General features: G+C 50.4%; 1 protein-coding gene across 5 annotated transcripts in view; it reads left to right on the top strand.

Annotated features, from left to right (window-relative positions):
• LOC140397031 (beta-adducin-like) overlaps positions 1 to 23,264 on the top strand; it is a 402,797-nt gene that overhangs the window by 217,677 nt on the left and 161,856 nt on the right. For 2 of the 5 annotated variants that reach the window (XM_072486077.1, XM_072486081.1), the window contains exon 2: positions 13,738 to 13,770. The exons of 1 other annotated variant lie outside the window; for it this stretch is intronic. The gene's annotated coding sequence lies outside the window, so the exon portion shown is untranslated. 2 more of the 5 variants (XM_072486078.1, XM_072486080.1) reach the window with 2 other exon arrangements.

Raw genomic sequence — 23,264 nt, 5'->3', positions numbered from 1 at the left:
GCAGATATCAATATTCTAATGCTGAGAGTCGCCAGGTATCAAATGATACCACCACAAGGTTCAACCGGCGATCGATCAAAGAGCCAAACACCAGTTACTTAGTTTAAGGTCAAGGGTGCTTTATTTACACACAATTAATCATGCAGCATAAACACTACTAGTTAAACTACACCTAACAACTATGACAACCTGTACTTAACTTCAGGCACCCGGCTTAGGTCAGAGGAACAGTGGCCGTTGTTCGATTCTGGGCCTATCGGGTCTGGAGAAGTAACTGCTGCTCAGCTGGGCTCATCCGTCTGGTTAGCGGGCGTTGAACTTGAACTTGCTTCTGGTGGGGCTGCGACTGGAGGTGGACGTTGCCGGAGAGCCAGGTCCAAGAGAGGCCGAACACATAGCGGTCTCTCTTTATCCTTGGGGAGCTTCGCGCTCTTTTGGGCGGGCCTTCAGTTTGGACCCCATTAATTTGGTAACTCCTGATCACTGTGTTTGATTTGAGCCAATAAAGGGGCGGGTGCCTTGCTGACTGGGCGTGTCGCAAGCGGTCACTGACCCTGTTGTTGGTGCTTCCTGAGTACAGGGAGTGGCACCGAAATGTCTGGGATTGTATCGGTTACTCGAGTATCAATCCTTTGTCTTACGGAGATGGGCCATCAAATGCTAATCGGTTGGGGGTTTCGATACCGTCTGGATTCTTCGCTCACAAATATACATTCAGGCTCTGGGCCTGCCTGAATCTCGCATTGTCCATTTTTCCCACTATGCTTTGCGACCGTCCATGTTCCTTATTGTAAGTGGCCGTCCCAGATGGCTGTAAAGGAAAGATGTAAATGTGTTGGAAGCAGTTCAGAGAAGGTTTACCCGACTAACACCAGGAATGGGTGGATTGTCTTACGAGGAAGCATTGGAGAGGTTAGGTTTGTGTCTACTAGAGTCGAGAAGAGTGACAGGCAACTTGGTCGAAACCTTTCAGATTCTGTGGGGCATTGACAGGGTCGATGGGGACAGGATGTTTCCTGTTGTGGGAGAATCTAGAACCAGGGGTCACTGTTTAAAAAGAAAGAATCACCCATTTCGGATGGTGATGAGGAGAATTTTCTCTCTGAGGGTCAGGAGACTCTGGAACATTCTTACTCAAAAGACAGTGCAAGCAGAGAGCCTTTGAATATTTTGAAGGCAACGCTGAATAGATTTGTGATTAACGAGGGGGTGAAAGATTATCGGCGGGAATGTCGGTTACAATTAGATCAACCACGATCCTATTGAATGACGGAACAGACCCGAGGGCCTATTTCTGCTTCTAATTTGTATCTTCGTAATAAATAGCCTTTTAGTGCAGCAAATCCCACAACTCCGATCGCTGTTGTTACATACACTTGAGCAGGGGTGAAATCTCTCCCCTGTTCTACCACTCCATAACTAACCATAAAAGGATTTTATTTTTAAATCCCGTACCAGCCTCCCCGAACAGGCGCCGGAATGTGGCGACTAGGGGCTTTTCACAGTAACTTCATTTGAAGCCTACTTGTGACAATAAGCGATTTTCATTTCATTTTCATTTCAATTTAGAGTACCCAATTCTTATTTTCCGATTCAGGGGCAATTTAGCGCGGTCAATCCACCTACCCTGCACACCTTTGGGTTGTGGGGGTGAAACCCCCCACGCAGACACGGGGAGAATGGGAAGAACTTATGAGGAAAGGCTGAGGGATTGAGGGTGTTTTTGTTAGAGAGAAGGAGGTTAAGAGGTGACTTAATTGAGGCAGACAAGATGATCAGAGGATTGGATAGGGTGGACAGTGAGATCCTTTTTCCTCGGATGGTGATGTCTAGCACGAGGGGACATAGCTTTAAATTGAGGGGAGATAGATATAAGACAGATGTCAGAGGTAGGTTCTTTACTCAGAGAGTAGTAAGGGAGTGGAATGCCCTGCCTGCAACAGTCGTGGACTCGCCAACACTAAGGACATTCAAATGGTCATTGGATAGACATATGGACGATAAGGGAATAGTGTAGATGGGCTTTAGAGCGGTTTCACAGGTCGGCGCAACATCGAGGGCCGAAGGGCCTGTACTGCGCTGTAATATTCTATGTTAATGTGCAAACTCCACACGGACAGTGACCCGGGGCCGCAATTGCAGTGCTAACCACTGTGCCGCATGCCGCTCCCACACAGGCCTTTATGAGTTAATACAAAAGGGGGTTAGTTTTTATTGTGGTTAAAAACCCACCCAGGTAAAAAGATAGAATTTTTAAAAAATAAATCCATGTCAAAAAATGAACCCATTCATAACACAGACACACACACACACACACACAGACACACACAATTACAAGTTATTCAGTGGCAAAGGTCTTATCCAAATTACAATTTAGTAGTAAAACGTAAAATAAATAAAGACTTCACTGTTCATGAATCCTTCACAGGTGCCCATACGAAGCCCCATATAAACCGCAGTGATGTTTTTTGCATGTTTTGTGAGGCAGCAGTGCTAACCACTGCGCCGCCGTGCCGCCCGACCCCTGCTTAATTTAATTTGTTTTTATTCTTTCTTTTCATGGGGTGTGGACAGGCACTTAGGGCGCGATTCTCCGACATGGCGGCCAAGTGTTCGCGCCGTCGTGAACGCCGTCATGTTTCACAACGGCGCGAACAGGGCCCGGTCACAACCTATTCTGGCCCCCACAGGGGACCAGCACGGCGCTGGAGCGGTTCGCGCCGCTCCAGCCCCCTTATGCGGCGCCAAATGGGTGCGCCAAATACCTGCGCATGCGCAGTTGGGCCGCGCCATCCTGCGCAAATGGCGCCGATTCTCTGCACCTCGGATAATCGCGCGCCGTGGCCCGGTTGTGGTGATTCTCTGGCCCGCCGCGGGGCTCGGAGAATCGCCCCCTTATTGCCCATCCCTATTTGGCCTTCAACTGAATAGGTCTGGAGTCACGTGTAGGCCAGACCGCGTAAGGACGGCAGATTTCTCCCCTGAAGTACGTGAATAGCCCAGTCGGTTTTTATGACCATTAACAATGCTTTCCTAGGTGGCACAGTGGTTAGCACTGCTGTCTGACGGCGCCAAGGACCTGGGTTCAATCCCAGCCCCGGGTCACTGTCCGTGTCGCATTCTCCCCGTGTCTGCGTGGGTCTCACCCCCATGACCCAAAGATGTGCAGGGTAGGTGGATTGGCCCCGCTAAATTGCCCCTTCATTGGAAAATGTTTAAAAAAACAATTTCATGGTCCAGATTTAATTCCATATTTTTTTTAATTGAGAAATGTCGCCATCTGCCATGGTAGGATACGAACCCAGATCGCCGGGGCTTTACTCTGGGTCTCTGCATTACTATTCGGATGACAAAAACACTAAACCGCTGCAGCTTGACTGTTGTAACAAGACATTCAAAAATAATTATTCTGGTCACATGGCTCCTCTCCCGATAAGATCTCAGAAGGCAATTGATTAGCTCATGTCTAGACAGACTGTGGCTATTGTTTTATGGCAAAGCTGATTCGATTCTGTACTGTCCCAGCCGTTAACATCTGAACCAGCCACCGTGACGATATAGGCAAATCACTTATCCAAATAGCTATTGTTCTGTTCGATTTTCTGTCTCTTCTTACGAGATAGCCTTATCAAAATGTAAATTGTGAGGCCCAGTAGTTTCAGTAAATCCATTGAGGTAGTTCTTGACATCCGCAGGTGTTCAATTCCACAGGACGTTGTCTTGCAAAGTCTCAATTGTAATTAACATTGGAATCTTCCAGAAACTGATCAACCTGTAATACCTGATATCAGATGACTTGTGGCAGCCCTCTTAAGTCAGTGCCTCAGCTTGCTCTTCGAAAGTCCCCCTTTAAACAATTCAAGATATGTTTGATCGTCCCATGGCATTACAGATTAATACAACAAGTGCCCAATTCGCGTCTTTGTGACAAGATTACTTTGACTGCTTCCTAACTTTTATCCGTGATGTGGAGATGCCGGCGTTGGACTGGGGTGAGCACAGTAAGAAATCTCACAACACCAGATTAAAGTCCAATAGGTTTGTTTCGAATCACTAGCTTTCGGAGCGCTGCTCCTTCCTCAGGTGAACTTCACCTGAGGAAGGAGCAGCGCTCCGAAAGCTAGTGATTCAAAACAAATCTGTTGGACTTTATCCTGGTGTTGTAAGCCTTCTTACTGTAGCTTTTTACCTGCATTCCTTCATCTTTCAGCCAGTCACACCAGGACTATTATTTTGTTCATTAGTTATATCCAACCTTTCTTGGGTGTGAACCTGATCACGTCATTGGAGGGTGGGCGAGGAAAATCCCAAACCAAATCTCCTCTGCACCCTTCCAGTGCAATCACATCCTTCCTATAGAGTGGCGACGAGAACTACACGGTAGCACAGTGGTTAGCACTGTGCATCACAGCGCCAGGGTCCTGGGTTTGATTCCTGGCTTGGGTCACTGTCTGTGCGGAGTCTGCACGTTCTCCCCGTGTGTGCGTGGGTTTCCTCCGGGTGCTCCGGTTTCCTCCCACAGTCCAAAGACGTGCAGGTTAGGTGGATTGGCCGCGCTAAATTGCCCTTAGTGTCCAAAAAGGTTAGGAGGGGTTATTGATTTATGGGGATAGGGGGGAAGTGAGGGCTTAAGTGGGTCGGTGCAGACTCGATAGGCCGAATGGCCTCCTTCTGCACTGGAAGTTCTATGTAGGCTTCAAAGTTGTGGACCAAATGCTGGAAAATGGGATTAATAATAATAATCTTTATTAGTGTCACAAGTAGGCTCAATTAACACTGCAATGAAATCCCCTCGTCGCCACATTCCGGCGCCTGTTCAGGTGCACGGAGGGAGAATTCAGAACTTCCAGTTCACCTAACAAGCACATCTTTCGGGGACTTGTGGGAGGAAACCGGAGCGCCCGGAGGAAACCCACGCAGACACGGGGAGAACGTGCAGACTCCGCACGGACAGTGACCCAAGCCGGGAATCGAACCTAGGTACCGGGCACTGTGAAGCAACAGTGCTAACCATTGTGCCACCATGCCACCCCATTAGTGCCCATTAGGCTAGGTGGCTTGCAATGGGCAGAGCGGCCTCATTTTGTGTCAAATGTATTCTAAGATTCTGTGACAGCCTCTCAATCCCCCGACTTTAACACCTGAATGGACAAGGACGGCAGGTGCATGGGGCATCGCCAGTGTAATAATTGAGTACATGAGGAATTTCGAGGCCGCCTTGCCTTGACATATCGTACAATAAGACATGCGTCTGCACCAATTTGATAGGTTCATTCACAAGACCCAGAAAACACAGACTCTCTTTTCCCTCCCTCCATACCAGTGGAAACCATTTCTCGCTTACAGCCAATGAAAACACTTCATTGTGATAGAATTGCCAACTTTAGTCACTCCCCATCCCGACTTGGAAATATATCGGCCGTTCCTTCACTGTCGCTGGGTCAAAATCCTGGAAAGTCCCTCCCTAACAGCACTGTGGGTGTACCTACACCACACGGACTGCAGCAGGTCCGAGAGGGCGGCTCACCCACCCTCTCAAGGGGCAATTAGGGATGGGGATTAATTGCTGCCCGAGCCAGTGAAGTATAATCCTGAGTCTTATTCGAGTCGGATTCTGGCGTGCAGTTTTCGGGTGTTGATGAAAGAGGGTTGCCAGGCTGAATCTGCTTCCGGGAGGGCGGTCCAAATGTAAATGTATTTGCGAAGCTGCACAGCCCCGCCGTAGCCCGAAGGTGGCCTCGGAAACCCGTCAGCTGAACGGAGGCGAGGAAGGCCCGATCCAGCAGCCTCTCTGCCACTGCTTGTGGGCCAGGGGGCAACAGGGGCCCCTTCCCTGCAAAGCCCCCTGCTCCCCACTCCCTGTGATCAGGCTCCCTACCCGCAGACCCGCCCTCGATCTCGACGGACCTGAAGCGCCTCAAGTGGTCAGCTTAAATAAGAGCCTTTGTTGTCCTGAAGTACTGTTTATATCCCGTCATTTGAATGACACCAAACACTTACTCAGAATCGATAACTGCTAAATAGTCCAACGTTACGCCAGTGACGACGCTCCAAAAGTACTTTATTGAATGGGCCGTGCTCCCAGAGATGCTGGCCTTGTGAAAGGCACTCTCTAAATAAATGCAAGTCTTCCTTTTTTTGTTACCGGCTGATTTCCCAGAGAGGCGACTGTAATTGAAGCATTTCCTGGACTACATTCGAATAGAGGGAGATGAGGAGGCTCCACCATCAAGGAACTTTCTGCATCGTTTTCCGCAGGAGTGGAGATATCAAAATGGAGACCGAAGTCTGCCGAGCCAAGTGAAAATCGAGAGGGGGCCTGGCTTTTAAGAAACAAAACAAAATGGCCGATCTGAGCCATTCAGCTTGCATCCAATCCCTCGTTGCTGTCTGCTGTGTCCACGATGATTCGACCGACCAATTTGTCACCCCACTCCCTGCACTTGGAAGGGTTACAAAGGGAATCTTGCAAAGGCTGCTGGGAATTGTCCCTGACTCTGCCTTGGAGTGGCTGCACCCTCTCAGAACGGCATTCCCAAACCGCCGGGCTCAATCCTAGGTGGCGGGGTCAACATGTCGATGGGGTCGGGGATGGTGCCAGCAAATCCTTGGGAGTGTATTGGCTGAGAATTATGTTGGCCATGCCTCTGGTGGATGAGTACCCTGAAGGGCCAGCAGGGGGAGTGCAGAGGGTTGAGTGGGACGGATCTGCTTGGCTCTGCGGGAAGGGAACACAGAATTGTTTTTTTATTCATTTACGGGATGTGGGTGTCGCTGGCTGGCCCGGCATTTATTGTCCATCCCTAATTGCCCCTTGAGAAGGTGGTGGGTGAGCCGCCTTCTTGAGCCGCTGCAGTCCCTGAAGTGTAGGTACACCCACAGTGCTGTTAGGGAGGGAGCTCCAGGATGTTGCCCCAGCGACAGTGAAGGAACGGCCGATACATTTCCAAGTCGGGGCGGTGAGTGACTCGGAGGGGAGCCTCCAGGTGGTGGGGTTCCCAGGTATCTGCTGCTCTTGTCCTTCTAGATGGTAGAGGTCGTGGGTTTGGATGATGCTGTCTAAGGAGCCTTGGTGAGTTGCCGCAGTGCATCTTGTAGATGGTACACACGGCTGCCACTGTGCGTCGGTGGTGGAGGGAGTGAATGATTGTGGAAGGGGTGCCGATCAAGTGGGGCTGCTTTGTCCTGGATGGTGTCGAGCTTCTCGAGTGTTGTTGGGAGCTGCACTCATCCAGGCAAGTGGGGAGTATTCCATCACACTCCTGCCTTTGCCTTGTAGATGGTGGACAGGCTTTGGGGGAGTCAGGAGGTGAGTTACTCTCCGCAGGATTCCCAGCCTCTGACCTGCTCTGGTAGCCACAGTATTTATATGGCTGAGTCCAGTTCAGTTTGTGGTCAATGATAACTGACAGGTTGTTGACAGTGAGGGTTATTCAGTAATGGTAATGCCATTGAGCGTCAAGACACGATGATTAGATTCTCCCTGTCCCATAACAATAACTCTCTCACTCTGGGTGCTAGAGATGGGTTGAAAGGAAAAACATTCTTGACCTAGCGAGAGCGTGAGCCATTAAGATATAAAAGATTCATGAGCAACTCGAGCAAGACTGGGCTGAACTGGAGGCAGCTGAGAGAGTTTTAATGCCCTGGAAGAGATGACTGGGAGTGGGCGGATGTTGAGGCCTAGCAGGCAACTGAGCCTTCCTGCTTGGTAAACAGGCTGCATTTAACATCAGCCCTAAGGATAGGCCGTCTGTTTTGCCTGCTGTTCTGTGACCTTTCCTTGAAGGGAAAAGCCTGAAGGATCTTTGAAGGTAACTGAATTCCACTGATAGATAATTACCCCTGGCAGCCAGCACAGGCATGACATTTTGCTTGTTTGATGCATTAACCTCACGAACCAGACCGCCAAGTAAGGCATGTCAGAAATCCAGAAGTCTTTATCATTCCCCTGCCCCCACCAACCCACATATTTCTGTTCTCAAGTCTCCAGCTCAAACCAGGCAGTGTATTCTGAAGAATTCACCCACTAGTTGTCTGGAACCAGACGTTCGATATTCCTTGAGGAAAATAAAACACAATTCTGAAATAAAGACAGAAAACAGTGGCAAATCTCAGCGGGCCTGGCAGCATCTGTGGAGAGAGTTTGCATTTCACCTCCCTGAAAGTTGTCCTTCTCTCACCTTTGACCCTGTCACCTTTGCCCCTCGCCTCCCGCCCAATGCAATTCGGAGCTCATCGTTGTGTTATGCTGCTTCGGAAAACACGGGCTGCTACTTGATGCAGTCTTAACTAAAGGATGCTCCAGATTCTGAAATGCGTTCCACGTGTTTATTGAACCATTAACACAGTTCTCAAATGAGTTCGACTCTCGGCTAATCTAACTGCAGTAACTCAGTCTAACTGTACCAGCCTGCTCGAAGCCACGTGCTGGGGTGTGATGTTACTGATCAACCCTGTCTAACTCTCTCGATGTCTGTCTGTGGAAAGAGACAGGGTGTGAGTGCCTCATCCCTCTTATAGTGTTTATGTCATGCCCCCTTGTGGTGATGCCACCTCTGAGTGTCCTGACTGCCCATTGGTTGTGTCGTATTCTGAGTGTTCATTGGCTGCATGTTTGCATATCATGACAAACATGTGCGGGAACAAAATTGTCTGCAACCGTTTCGCTCGCTATTCGGGAGAGAACAAACCCAATCGTCCCCCCCTGCAAGAGATATTGGCGTTGGAGGAAGAAGCTGTTTGTCCCTCAAGTATGGTACCAGGGGCTGACAGGGTGAAAATTTGAGGACAGTATAATCATTGACCAGGCTTGGCTCCCCACCCCCGGTCCCCTCCCCCTCCCCACCCACTTCCCCGGTCCGGTCCCGCCCAGGAATGGATGATTAAGGGGTGGACTGACTGATAGGTAAGATAGACAGAACCCAGAGTGTACGTTCTGCATTGAAGAACATCTGTTGTGGCTGTAGAACATAGAACATTACAGCGCAGTACAGGCCCTTCGGCCCTCGATGTTGCGCCGACCTGTGAAACCACTCTAAAGCCCATCTACACTATTCCCTTATCGTCCATATGTCTATCCAATGACCATTTGAATGCCCTTAGTGTTGGCGAGTCCACTACTGTTGCAGGCAGGGCATTCCACGCCCTTACTACTCTCTGAGTAAAGAACCTACCTCTGACATCTGTCTTATATCTATCTCCCCTCAATTTAAAGCTATGTCCCCTCGTGCTAGACATCACCATCCGAGGAAAAAGGCTCTCACTGTCCACCCTATCTAATCCTCTATTAAGTCACCTCTTAACCTTCTTCTCTCTAACGAAAACAGCCTCAAGTCCCTCAGCCTTTCCTCATCAGATCTTGCCTCCATACCAGGCAACATTCTGGTAAATCTCCTCTGCACCCTTTCCAATGCTTCCACATCCTTCCTATAATGCGGCGACCAGAATTGCACGCAATACTCCAAATGAAGTTTTGTACAGCTGCAACGTGACCTCATGGCCCCGAAACTCAATCCCTCTACCAATAAAAGCTAACACACCGTACGCCTTCTTAACAACCCTCTCAACTTGGGTGGCAACTTTCAGGGGTCTGTATGCATGGACACTGAGATCTTTCTGCTCATCCACACTGCCAAGAATCCTACCATTAGCCCAGTACTCTGTCTTCCTGTTATTTCTTCCAAATTGAATCACCTCACACTTTTTTAGAGGCCAATTTAGAAGTTTAGAATGGATAGGATGGCTGGCGCAGAGGTCGAAGGGCCTCTTTCTGTGTTGTAAAACACCATGACTCTATAGTCATCCCTTCCGCGGAATAGCACTGCGGTCGACTGATGTTCTTTCCTCCACCTGCTCAATCCTTTTGTCCTCTGTGTTTTCCACGCCTTTCCTGACAGCCTGTGTCCAGCCCCTCTGGTCAGCAGGGAGGACTTACCCAGCATAGACTCCGATCCCAGTCTGCACCAAGTCTTGCTTTGTATGGTGGAGGACCAGTTGGTCTGGTGCTGATAGCTATCCCGCCGAATAGTACCCCTTTGGGCACGTTGTCATCCATTTTGGCTGCCGTTATCGAGCCTGAGCTGACCCTAGCGAGCCAACACAAGGAGGACCCCACACACAGGTGTACCCCCATATTCAGAGCTCTACCCTGCCAGGAGAGGCCCAAAATTTGGTTGAGGCAGAGGTGGCATGAGCTGTTCTTGGCTTTCACGCGTTGTCGATGCATGGCTGCTGTGGTTAAGACCCCGGACCAGACCCCAACATTTGTTAGGAGACCAGACTAGAACCCCGAATACTTTTTTTTAATTTGTAAAAACTGAGGAAAGGATATTTCGCTCCAGGAAAGATTCTACTGACAAATAGAGATGTCTTATATTAAGACAAACTTCCCTGTGAAACCAGGATTAAACACATTATTATCACAGAGAATACGTTTTAAATTAACAGTTAAACATTTCTTTAAAAAAAGGGAAACCCTTTTTTACTAATAACTTGTACCTTCTCTATCTCAAATTAAGCAAAGCTCATTACAGGTCAAAAACCACTTATAAATAAAGTTAGCAAATACAGGTTACTTGCTGTACTTGTATAGAGAATACTTGGAAAGACTGCTTGGAGAGAACGAGCGAGAAAGAGAGAAACCTTTTCAGGAACAAGCCTGTAGATCCTCCTGCGTTTGTCAGACTCCTGCTCAGCTTGATGGCATTTGGTAACAACGGGCGCTCAACTTAAAACTCCGAGCAGACTGCCAAACCCATATCAAACTGCAAAACTACAGACAGACCTGGCTCATCCCATTAATTACACCATCTTTATCCCAAGGCCCACTGACCTGAATCCAGACACAACGGGCGGGATTCTCCGTCACACGGCATCAGGTTGCTGGTGCGGCGCTCCCCCGGGATTCTCCGTCTCGCCAGCCAGCCAATGGCGTTTCCCATTGTGGGCAGCCCCACACCGTCGGGAAATCACCGGGCTGCTGGCGCAACGCAGAATCCTGACAGTGGACAATCCAGACCAAAGTCTTAAATTTCCAACGCTCCAGAAAATCTCCAGAAATCAGAAAGTTCCATTCGCCCCCCTCGTTGTGAACAAATGCATGGTTGGGATGAAAGATGATCTCACTTTTATGACATCTTACTTGCACCTTTTGCAGCTGCACCGCCAGCCTATACGTTAAACAAGGCTTTTTTTAAAAATTACTGCAACAAATATATATACATCAATCCAGGCTTTTAATAACCTTATTGCAAAGATACATATAATATAATCTATATACAAGTTTCCGACATTTCTTACACATGGGACAAGAAACCTGCAGCTGGGCGACTGGAGAATCCAGTCCTATGTCTATGTTTATCTTAAATCTGTGCCCCCTGGTTATTGACCCTCTACCAAGGGGAAATTTTCCTCCCTATCCACCCTATCTGTGTCCCTCATAATGTTGTCCACCTCAATCAGGTCCCTCCTCAGCCTTCTCTGCTCCAAGGAAAACAACCCCAGCCTAACCAGCCTCTCTCCATAGCTGAAACGCTCCAGCCCAGGCAACATCCTGGTGAATCCCCTCTGCACCTTCTCTAGTGCAATCACATCCTTCCTATAGAGTGGCGACGAGAACTGCACACAGTACTCTGGCTGTGACCTAACCAGCGTTTTATACAGCTCCACCATAACCTCCCCGCTCTTAAAGTCTATACCTCAGCTAATAAAGGCAAGTATCCCATCTGCCTTCTTAACCACCTTATCTACCTGTCCTGCTGCCTTCAGGGATCTGGGGATTTTGAGGGACTCCCTGAGAGAAAAACATTTCTCCTCGTCTCTGCCTATAATGGGAGAGCGATCCCTTATTTTTAAACTGTGCCCCCTAGTTCTAGATTGTTCCACAAGAACATAGAACGTAGAAAATTACGGCACGATGTTGTGCCGAACCTTTGTCCAAGATTACATAGAACATAGAAAATACAGCACAGAACAGGCCCTTCGGCCCACGATGTTGTGCCGAACCTTTGTCCAAGATTAATCATAGATTATCATAGAATTTACAGTGCAGAAGGAGGCCATTAGGAAACATCCTCCCCATTCTGTGAAGACCCCTCAGGATGTGGCCATTGCTGGCTCAGCCAGCATTTGTTGCCCATCGCAATTGCCTGATGGGATTCGTTACCGGGGATGGCGGGACCGGCCTGATGGGCCAGACGGCCATTTTCCTCTCGCGCGTCTTGTGGTCACAGTCCGGGAAGCGACAAATAAGTTCACAATGTTCCTGGGGAGAGGAATATGGAAAAACAGTTTGCGTTCCCTCCGGCCAGGGCGGGACTTTTGGGAGCGCCGTGAACGAACATTTATACGCTCTTGGGTAAGAGGGGAAGAGAGAACTTTGCATTTTGGAAGCACCTTTCTCATCCTCCAGGTTTCCTAATAATAATCTTTATTGTCACAAGTGGGCTTACATTAACACTGCAATGAAGTTACGGTGAAAATCCCCTCGTCGCCACATTCCGGCGCCTGTTCGGGTCACAGAGGGAGAATTCAGAATGTCCAATTCACCTAACAAGCACGTCTTTCGGGACTTGTGGGAGGGAACCGGAGCGCCCGGAGGAAACCCACGCAGACACGGGGAGAACGTGCAGACTCCGCACAGACAGTGACCCAAGCCGGGAATCGAACCTGGGACCCTGGCGCTGTGAAGCAACAGTGCTGCAATGTAGCATTTTTGAAGTGTCGGCTCCCTTTTGGGACAACAATCAGGACAATGGAACAATGGTTCTTGTTTGCGACGCACTGTTGGTGTGAAGGCCTTGAGGATTGACTTCTAGCCATTGCACAAAGGTTTCTGGTTGAATCAGCTGTCAGAGGCATTAAGGGATGTACCCATTGGCACGGTCCCCGAGGTCAAAGACAGGGACTTGTTCAGCAAATACCCTGTGTGTGCCAGAACACATGCACCACACACGCGCACAATCCAGTCTTGCATCCCCAGCACCACACAGCCTGTGCCCCTCCCGATCCAGGCGGAAGTCCGATTGAGGAAAAGGAACGCCGGCACTTTGGCAATCATTGAGCAACGGACACAGGGAGGAAGCGACTGTTTAACAGATCCATCAGCAGATTGCAGGTTTTTGCAATGACATGTCGCTGGATTTCGCAATGTCGTGATTGAGCCAATGGGCATCGGGGAGCAGAGAGAGAGCGAGAGAGAGAAGGAAAGAAAGAACGGAAAAGTTGGAGTGAACAGCAGCCATCGATCACTGAGCAAGCAGCATGTTCTTGCAAAAGGAAAACAGAGTCAAACAGCACGGAAAAGGCCCTTCAGCGCCGGTCAAAAACAACCAGCTAACTATTCTAATCCCATTCTCCAGTACTTGGCCCATAACCTTGTCTGTCCTGGGGTGACGAGTGCACATCAAAACACTCCTTAAACGTTGTGAGGCTCTCTGCTTCCTCCACCGTTTCAGGTAGCGAGTTCCAGACCCACCACCCTCTGAGTCGCGCAGCGCGTTTTGCCAGTTGCCGACAGGGGGAAACGTCTGCTTGAGTTATCGAGTTCCCCTGTCTCCCTGGTATCCTCCATTTTACTGTGTGACAATATGGCTTGTGAACCCTTTGGTGTGACCTTTCACCTCAGGTATTGTTCCTTCATGACCTCTGACCTTCTCTCTCTCTCTCTCTCTTTTGATTGGGCGAACAGCAGTTTTGCGGTATTTATGGTTGTTTATTTTTCTTTCCCTTTTTCAGATCGAAGCCTGTGCCATCCCCGACCGTTCGAAGGTGAGTAAAAAAATGGCCCTGACTGGAATGAGCATTGTTAAATGGACGGCAGGGCCTGCCTCCCCTCCTTTGGTGGGAGAGCTATTGGTCAAAATCGGAGGGACAAAGGAGAGGCCAATCGGTTATAGCAAATGGAAGGTTTTCGGCCCTCCGAGCCTGCTCTGCCATTTAACATGGGTCGTGTGTCATGGCCGACTCTCGATCTCAAAACCGCACTCCTGCACTCTCCCCAAACCCCTTCACCCCATTTAGAGTCTAGATAGCAATATTTACTTCTTAAATATATTCAACGACTTGTCCTCCAGTGTGCTGTCATCTCCTGATCCTGCCCATATCTTGGGGTGAGGGGTCACGGGTGGGGAAGAGATTGTTCGAGGCGTCCGATGGTCACCAATACCCCAAGTGCATGGTTGTACGCAGTGCGTTCCCTGTGTGTTTGAAGGCAAGGGTTCTTCTATCTCAGGGTTGGCTGCATTCAAATTCAGGTCCACCACAACTCGCATTTATATCGGAACCAGTCTTTGACGCGTTAAAAATCCTGAGGCCGCTGACAGGAACATTGTGAAGTAAAATCTGACCCCGGGTCACTTAAGGAGATTGACCTAATGATTGGTCAAGAGGTCGGCTTTAAGTGGTCTCAAAGTGGGGCGGAGAGGTGTAGGGAGGGGATTCCTGAGCTTTGGACTCCGGCAACTGAGGACATGGTCGACAAAGGTGGAGAGATTAAAACCGGGCGTGCTGTTGCTAACTTTGGGTGGCTCTTAATTCGTTGCCCGTTGGGTCTTTACTGAGTTTGCTCTGTTTCTGTAACCTTTGCTCTCGAGTCGCCAGGTATCTTTATGATACCTCCACAAGGTTCAAGTTCAAGTGCTGATCAATACCTCAACACACCAATTAGTAAGATTCAAATCGGAAACATTTATTACACACAGTCAATCACTACTCATGCATAAACTCTACTTTCTAGACTATCTCTCTCACTAAAAGGCTTATACTTAGCTTCAGAACTGGCCCACCAGGTCAGGGGGACAAATGGCCTTTCGTTCAGTTCCTGAGTCTGCAGGATTCAAAAGCTGGTATGGACTGGTAGCTCGGAGCGCCGATCTCGTAGCGAGTGTTGACTGGAGACTTACTTGGTTGATGCGGCAGCGAGGCAGGTCACTGTCAAGGGTTGGTTCGAGCTGCTGAGTGACCCTGCCAAGAAGGACGATTTGAACTTGGGGACTCTACTTTATAGTCCCCAGGGGCTTCACGCCCTTCGGGGCGGACCCCGTACCTGGTTCCAAATGATTGGACTACGTTCCGATCACTTGGATCGATTTCTCCAATACTGGAGCGGTTCCCTGATCGCTGGGCGGTCCCTAAGTGTCCGTTGGCCTTCCTTTGTCTTGGCTCCTGCTGGCGCCGAGGAGTCTGCCTTGGCCTTATTCACCTTAAATGTTTCCATTGTACCCGGGGATCGCTCATTAGTATGCAGATAGCTGCTGGTTTCAGTGCTGTCTGGGCTTCTGCAAGTTCTAATACACAGGATTTCTGCACCTGCTTGTTTCTCCTGTGTTGGCTGAATTTCCCTGCAGCCTTTGCGGTTCTCCATTTTAAGTCGGGAAGTGGCCAACCCAGGTGGCTACAATGCTCAAGACGCAGGAGTTGGAGGAACGCAGAGGTCTCGGAGGGCTGGGAGGCTGGAGGAGATACGGAGAGATGAGACCAGGGAGGGATTTGAAAACAAGGATGCGAGCTCTCACAGCAAAACGCTACTGGACCAGGAGCCAGTCTCGGTCAATGAACACAGGGTGAGAAGTCCAAGTTAGAACACAGGCAAAATATGTTGTACAAGAACTCGGTGACGCAGATTTAAGGTTTCGGGTAAAAGAAGAAATGTGGGAAAGAGAGGATTCCTCAGGGTAGTGTCCTAGGCCCAACCATCTCCAGCTGCTTCATAAATGACCTTCCTTCCATCAGAAGGTCAGAAGTGGGGATGTTCGCTGATGCACAATGTTCAGCACCATTCGCGACTCCCCAGATAATGAAGCAGTCCCTGTCCCAATGCAGCAAGACCTGGACAATATCCAGGCTTGGGCTGACAAGTGGCAAGTTACATTCGCGACACACAAGTGCCAGGCAATGACCATCTCCTACAAGAGGGAATCTAACCATCGTCCCTTGACATTCAATGTCATTACCATCGCTGAATCCCCCACATCCAGGGGATTACCACTGATCAGACACTGAACTGGACCCAGCCACATAAATACTGTGGCTACCAGAGCAGGTCAGAGGCTGGGAATCCTGCGGACAGTAACTCACCTCCTGACTCCCCAAAGCCTGTCCACCATCTACAAGGCACAAGTCAGGAGTGTGATGGAACACTCTCCACTTGCAGCATGGTAGCACAAGTGGCTAGCACTGTGGCTTCACAGCGCCAGGGTCCCAGGTTCGATTCCCCGCTGGGTCACTGTCTGTGCAGAGTCTGCACGTTCTCCCCGTGTCTGCGTGGGTTTCCTCCGGGTGCTCCGGTTTCCTCCCACAGTCCAAAGATGTGCAGGTTAGGTGGATTGGCCATGATAAATTGCCCTTAGTGGTCATAAAGGTTAGGAGGGGTTATTGGGTTACGGGGATAGGGTGGAAGTGAGGGCTTAAGTGGATCGGCGCAGACGCGATGGGCCGAATGGCCTCCTTCTGCACTGTATGTTCTATGTTCAATATTGCGTGCATGAGAGCACCTCCCAACAACACTCAAGAAGGTCGACACCATCCAGGACAAAGCAGCCCCGCTTGATCGGCACCCCATCCACAAACATTCACTCCCTCCACCACCGACGCACAAAGGCAGCCGTGTGTACCATCTACAAGATGCACTGCGGCAACTCACCAAGGCTCCTTCGGCAACATTCCAAACCCACGACCTCTACCATCTAGAAGGACAAGGGCAGCAGATACCTGGGAACCCCACCACCTGGAGGTTCCCCTCCGAGTCACTCACCATCCCGACTTGGAAATATATCGGCCGTTCCTTCACTGTCACTGGGGCGAAACCCTGGACCTCCCTCCCTAACAGCACAGTGGGTGTACCTACACCACACGGACTGCAGCGGCTCAAGAAGGCAGCTCACCCCCACCTTCTGAAGGGGCAATTAGGGATGGGCAATAAATGCTGGGCCCGGCCAGTGACACCCACATCCCGGGACGAATTTAAAAAATACAAAACCCTGCCAACATTGTTTCTATCTGAGTGTGTCAATAAGTGCGCGGCTCTGAGCGAGCGATTCTCCCTATTTAGAAGCGGCATGTCTCAATTTAAATTGGACATGTTTGAGGTGAGCTGTCGACAGCAGCGAGTTCGAGCCTGTGCGTTCCCCACCCTGTGTCCGCTGGAGTCAGAGATAGGAAAGTCACTTGGCTGCCGAGTGCTCTGAATAACTGATATCAGGTCGGCAACAGCTGGTAAATGGGAAGTTCGATTCCCCGGGGGGGGGGTTGCAGGCGGCTGCGAATTGCACTCACCCTGAACTGCAATCTTCTCTGATTGGCAGGTGCCTAGAGGGCGGGGCCTGTGTCGACAGAGCAGGCTCCGGAGAGCGGTTCTGGAGGAACTGTTTGACTTGGCAGGTAAGGGATAGGAGAGCGGAGGCCATTCGAACACGCAGGTAGGCGAGCTGGCCCGCCTTTTCGGACTGTCCAACGCTCGTCCTCAGCGGGTGGAGGTTGAGACAGGGCTGCAAAAAGCAAAGGGTCGAAACTTGCAGCAGACGGTTTGTGTCAGCGTCGTGCACGGTTCGACAGGCAGGACGGGACACTTCTGTTGTTCACAGATGGTTGAGGAGTGGGGGGGGGGGGCAGAATCAAATCGAGTTTAGCTTTAGAATTGGGACTGAAGGAACACCAATTTTGTTCGGCGCGCGAGATCTCAGGAGGATTTGAATGAAGGGGGCGGGATGAGCATTAAACGGGGGAAGGCGAGTGGGTTTGGAGGGCACGGGGAGGCCAGTGGGAAGGGTGAGTGAGGGGTGCACCTCCTCGACTGAATAGGGGTTTAGATTTATTGTCACGTGTACCGAGGTACAGTGAAAAGTATTGTTCTGCGTACAGACCAGACAGATCGCTCCATACATGAATAAACATAGGACATACGATAAATACACAATGTAAATACATAGACATCGGGTGAGGCACACAGAGTGTAGTACTACTCAGTAGAGAAGATGTGTAGAGATCAATTCAGTCCATAAGAGGGTCATTTAGGAGTCTGGCGACAGCGGGGAAGAAGCTGTTTTTGAGTCTGTTCGTGCGAGTTCTCAGACTTCTGTATCTCCTGCCCGATGGAAGAAGTTGGAAGAGTGAGTAAGCCGGGTGGGAGGGGTCTTTGTTTATGCTGCCCGCTTTCCCCAGGCAGCGGGAGGTGTAGATGGAGTCAATGGATGGGAGGCGGGTTCGTGTGATGGACTGGGCTTTCACGACTCTCTGTAGTTTCTTACGGTCTTGGGCCGAGCAGTTGCCATACCAGGCTGTGATGCAGCCCGATAGGATGCTTTCTATGGTGCATCTGTAAAAACTGGTAAGTCAATGTGGACATGTCAAATTTCCTTCGTTTCCTGAGGAAGTATAGGCGCTGTTGTGCTTTCTTGGTGGTAGCTTCGACGTGGGTGGACCAGGACAGATTTTTGGAGATGTGCACCCCTAGGAATTTGAAACTGCTAACCATCTCCACCTCGGCCCCGTTGATGCTGACAGGGGTGTGTACAGTACTTTGCTTCCTGAAGTCAATTACCAGCTCTTTAGTTTTGCTGACATTGAGGGAGAGATTGTTGTCGCTACACCACTCCACTAGGTTCTCTATCTCCCTCCTGTATTCGGACTCATCGTTATTCGCGATCCGGCCTACTATGGTCATATCATCAGCAAACTTGTAGATGGAGTTGGAGCCAAATAATGTCAACACATGCAGCCTCAGAAAAAGTCACAAAAATCTAGGAGCAGGATGTCATTAAAATCTAAACAATTCTCTATCTCTTTCTGGAATATATTAGTGACTTGGCCTCCACGGCCTGTGTGGGGAGAGAATTCCACAGCTTCACCACTCTCTGAGTGAAGAAATTTCTCCTCACCTCAATCCTAAATGGTCCACCCTGAATCCCGAGTCTGTGACCCCTGGTTCTAGAGTTCCCACCCAGGGAATACATCATCCCGGAATCTAGTCTGTCCATCCCTGTTAGAATTTTATACATTTCAATCAGGTCTCCTCTCATCCTTCTGAACTCGAGTGAATCCAGGCCCAGTCGAACCAATCTCTCCTCATAGGTCAGTCCGGCAACCTCACTATCAGCCGATTAACCCTCCACATCACTCCCTCTCTGGCAACTATATCCTTTCTTAGTTAGGGAGACCAAAACTGTACACTGTACTCCAGGTGTGGTCTCACCAAGGCCTTGTAACACTGCAGTAAGACATCTCCACTTCTGATCTCCAATCCCTCTTGCAATGAAGGCCAATATATCATTGGCCTTCCCCCACGACAAGACTTCATTCTCTGCGAACTTGACTTTGTTCCCTTGTTTTTTTCCCCGGCTGAAGATACGGAATTGTCACGGCACAGATGGAGGCATTCGGCCCATCGTCTCTGGCCCTGTCCTCTGAACGGGCGCCGTGACACCCAAGGTGCAAGCCGCTTCAGGTTCCAATCCGCAGGGTGGAATAGCTTTATCGTTCTGGGTACCAGGTGGCACATGGGTGACCGAGCTTTCAGTATGATGGGCGGGGTGATCTGGACGGGTTACCTTGCTCTGCGATCTCTGCCTCGGCGATGGGAGGTAGCCATGACACCATTACTGGTTTCCTCTTAATAATAATAATAACCTTTTCAGCTCTGGAGCCAGGGTTAAAGGTCAAACCATGTCGAGAGAGTCAATGGTTTATTTCTGTCGCTGATAACAGTCCACAAGACATAGGAGCAGAATTAGGCCACTCGGCCCATCGAGTCTGCTCCATTCAATCATGGCTGATATTTTCTCACCCCCATTCTCCTGCCTTCTCCCCATAACCCCTGACTCCCTCATTAATCAAGAACCTATCTATCGCTGTCTTAAAGACACTCAGTGATTTGGTCTCCACAGCCTTCTGCGGCAAAGAGTTCCACAGATTCACCAGCCTCTGGCTGAAGAAATTCCTCCTCCTCTCTGTTTTAAAGGATCGCCCCTTCAGTCTGAGATTGTGTCCTCTGCTAGTTTTTCCTACAAGTGGAAACATCCTCTCCACGTCCACTCTATCCAGGCCTCGCAGTATCCTGTAAGTTTCAATAAGATCCCCCCCTCATCCTTCTAAACTCCAACGAGTACAGACCCAGATTCCTCAACCGTTCCTCATACGACAAGCTCTTCATTCCAGGGATCATTCTTGTGAACCTCCTCTGGACCCTTTCCAAGGACAACAGCACCTACCTCCATTTGTATAGCATCTTTAACATGATAAGAACGTCCTGAGGTACTTTACAGCGGTGTTCTCCATCAATATTTATCGCCGGGTCATATACGGGCAGGTGACTATAAGGCCTGGGTGGAGAGGTAGGGACATCCCAAAGAATGAGACAGAGCGGGAGAGGACTAGGGAGGGGTTTCTAGGGCTTCGGGCCCATCGTGAAGGCCCTGACTGCCAGCGAAATGAAATTACCCCACGCTAAACGGGTTTGAGCATTCCCAGACGTTTCCTGATAGCGAGGCGTCCTCGACAATCTGAGCCCCCCCTCTTGTGCGACGCTACCCCCTCCACGGCACAAACCTTTGTCAGTCATCGAACGCGGAGTCCGATGAAGCCATCGGCCTCGCTCGAGATGGGAAGCAGCCCCGTCACACATTGAGGAAGGAGTTACGGTGGATCGTCAGGAGTTAAGGAGGGATGTTGCCTTCCACCTGACACATCATTAAATGTGGGGGCGGCACGGTGGCGCAGTGGTTAGCACTACTGCCTCACGGCACCGAGGTCCCAGGTTCGATCCCGGCCCCGGGTCACTGCCCGTGTGGAGTTTGCACATTCTCCCCGCGTCTGTGTGGGTCTCAACCCCACAACCCAAAAATGTGCAGGGTGGGTGGATTGGCCACGCTTAATTGCCCCTTAATTGGAAAACAAATTGGATACTCTAAATATATTTTTTAAAATTAGATAGAACATACAGTGCAGAAGGACCCCATTCGGCCCATCAAGCCTCCATTTAAGCCGTCACTTCCGCCCTATCCCCGTAACCCAATAACCCCTCCTAACCTTTTTGGACACTAAAGGGCAATTTAGCACGGCCAACCCACCTGACCTGCACGTCTTTGGGCTGTGGGAGGAAACCGGAGCACCCGGAGGAAACCCACGCAGACACGGGGAGAACGTGAAGACTCCGCACAGACAGTGACCCAAGCCGGGAATCGAACCTGGGACCCTGGCGCTGTGAAGCCACAGTGCTATCCACCGTGTTGCCGAATTGGTTGTTGGTTGTAGGTTGTAGGAAGAGGGTGGGGGATTGGGCCTGGGTCGTGTGTGTGGTCTTCTTTCGAAAGGTCGGTGCAGACTCGATTGGCCAAACGACGTCTGTCGGGTATCTACGCTGTCGATGGCGCTATCTAAATGCAGATTGAGAGAAGAACCATTTGCTCTCTCAATATGCAGGGAAAGTGTGGGGTTTGTGGTTTACAGGGTATGTGGTGGGGTGAGGGTGCTAATTTGATCTGCTCACTGATGCGCTAAGCGTCAAGAACCACAAAGACATGTGAGACTTTAACTCAGGCTTTAATATACTACAAGGGAGGCTTACCCGACACAGACGACCCCAGACAGAATGGGGCCTGTCCCAGAAGAGGTTCTTATACTGACTCCCGGGGGAGTGGCTAAGGCGGAGCTCTCCGTGGCCAGGTCGGGTTACCTACCAGTGACCGAACCTCTGCAGAGTTACAGTACAATACACAGTATTACAGGGCCACGGTACGCACAACTATTATATACTATGTACAATGGTAGGGAGGTACAGTGGTGTATCACCACACTCACGAGAGATTAAACAGATGGACTCCAGCCTTTATCAGCTGTGGGAGCTCAGTGGCCCCACCCACGGAGATACTGCTGCAAACAATCCCGTCCGAGGGTTGTTCAAAACACTTCTGCGGTTGAAATGGGCCATTTCAGCGTTGGGCTACCCACCTCCTGTCACCGTGCTCTGCTCCAGCCATGGCCCCACATTTCCAGTTTCTGTGTCTCTCTCTCTCTCCCTCTTACTCTGACCCTCAGTTAATCGAGTGGGGGTGGTTGGCCTCGCCCTTGACTGAAACCCGTACACCCCTTCACAGTCCTTCCTCCTCAGCCACCAGCGTAGAGGATTCAGCCCGAATGCGTTCCGGAGCTCGAGAGGGGAGGCGTCTCGGATCCACAATGATCCCCCCCCCCTCTCCAATCGACATCGCAGAACCAGTTGGCGCCTCATTATTTTCTGGGAGCTTGCTGTGCCCAACTTGCACCCCCCCCCCGCCCCCGCTCCCCACGCCCCCATGTTCCAGCCTTAAAACAGAGACAACACTTTGAAAAAGGTTTTCCTTCGCTCAAAACACTTTCGGACGCCCTGAGGCCTCCAGAGACGGCATCTAAATGCACGTTTCACCCTTGTCCACGCCTCTGCCATCTTATTGAGCTTTCCAACCTCGAATCGTTGCAGTTTCCTCAGGTTTGATTGCGGCCTTTATAAAAATTCACTGGAGATTTAATTTGAGGGGGTTTACCCCCGAATCGGCCCTCCCTGACCGTTGCTTCACATGCCTGTCATCAGTTTCGTGAGGTGGCGGTGCCCCCTCTGGTGGGCCCTGTGTTAAGCACCACTTGCAGCGGTTCAAGATGGTGGATCATCGCCACCTTCTGATAGGCCAATTAGGGATGGGCAATAAATGCTGGGCCTAGATCCAGCGAAGCCAACCCACATCCTGTGAAATAATGATTTTTTTTTTCTTTTGGGAGAACTGACCTCACCAGGCCGTGTCCTGAGCATAATTTAAGCCTCAGATCATCGCGAGGTTTACTTTTGAAAGCAGAAAGATGTGACAGATATTGTGGCCGAGGAAGGGGAGATCGAACCAAATTGCAATGTGCGGTGTTCTGTCTGAGAATGCTGCTGTCCAAAAAACCAAACTAAATAAGAATGCGGGAGAGACACTTGAGTTCCCCAGTCACGAATATAGGGCGGGATTCTCCGCAACCGGCGCGATGTCCGCCGACCGGCGCCAAAAACGGCGCGAATCAGTCCGGCATCGCGCCGCCCCAAAGGTGCGGAATTCTCCGCATCTTGAGGGGCCGAGCCCTCACCTTGAGGGGCTAGGCCCGCGCCGGACAGATTTCCGCCCCGCCAGCTGGCGGGAAAGGCCTTTGGTGCCCCGCCAGCTGGCGCGGAAATGACTTTGCCGGGCGGCGCATGCGCGGGAGCGTCAGCGGCCGCTCACGGCATCCCCGCGCATGCGCAGTGGAGGGGGTCTCTTCCG

The sequence above is a fragment of the Scyliorhinus torazame genome, chromosome 20, assembly GCF_047496885.1.
Source record: "Scyliorhinus torazame isolate Kashiwa2021f chromosome 20, sScyTor2.1, whole genome shotgun sequence".
Taxonomy (NCBI): domain Eukaryota; kingdom Metazoa; phylum Chordata; class Chondrichthyes; order Carcharhiniformes; family Scyliorhinidae; genus Scyliorhinus; species Scyliorhinus torazame.
This window is presented reverse-complemented; position numbering and strand designations above follow the sequence as displayed.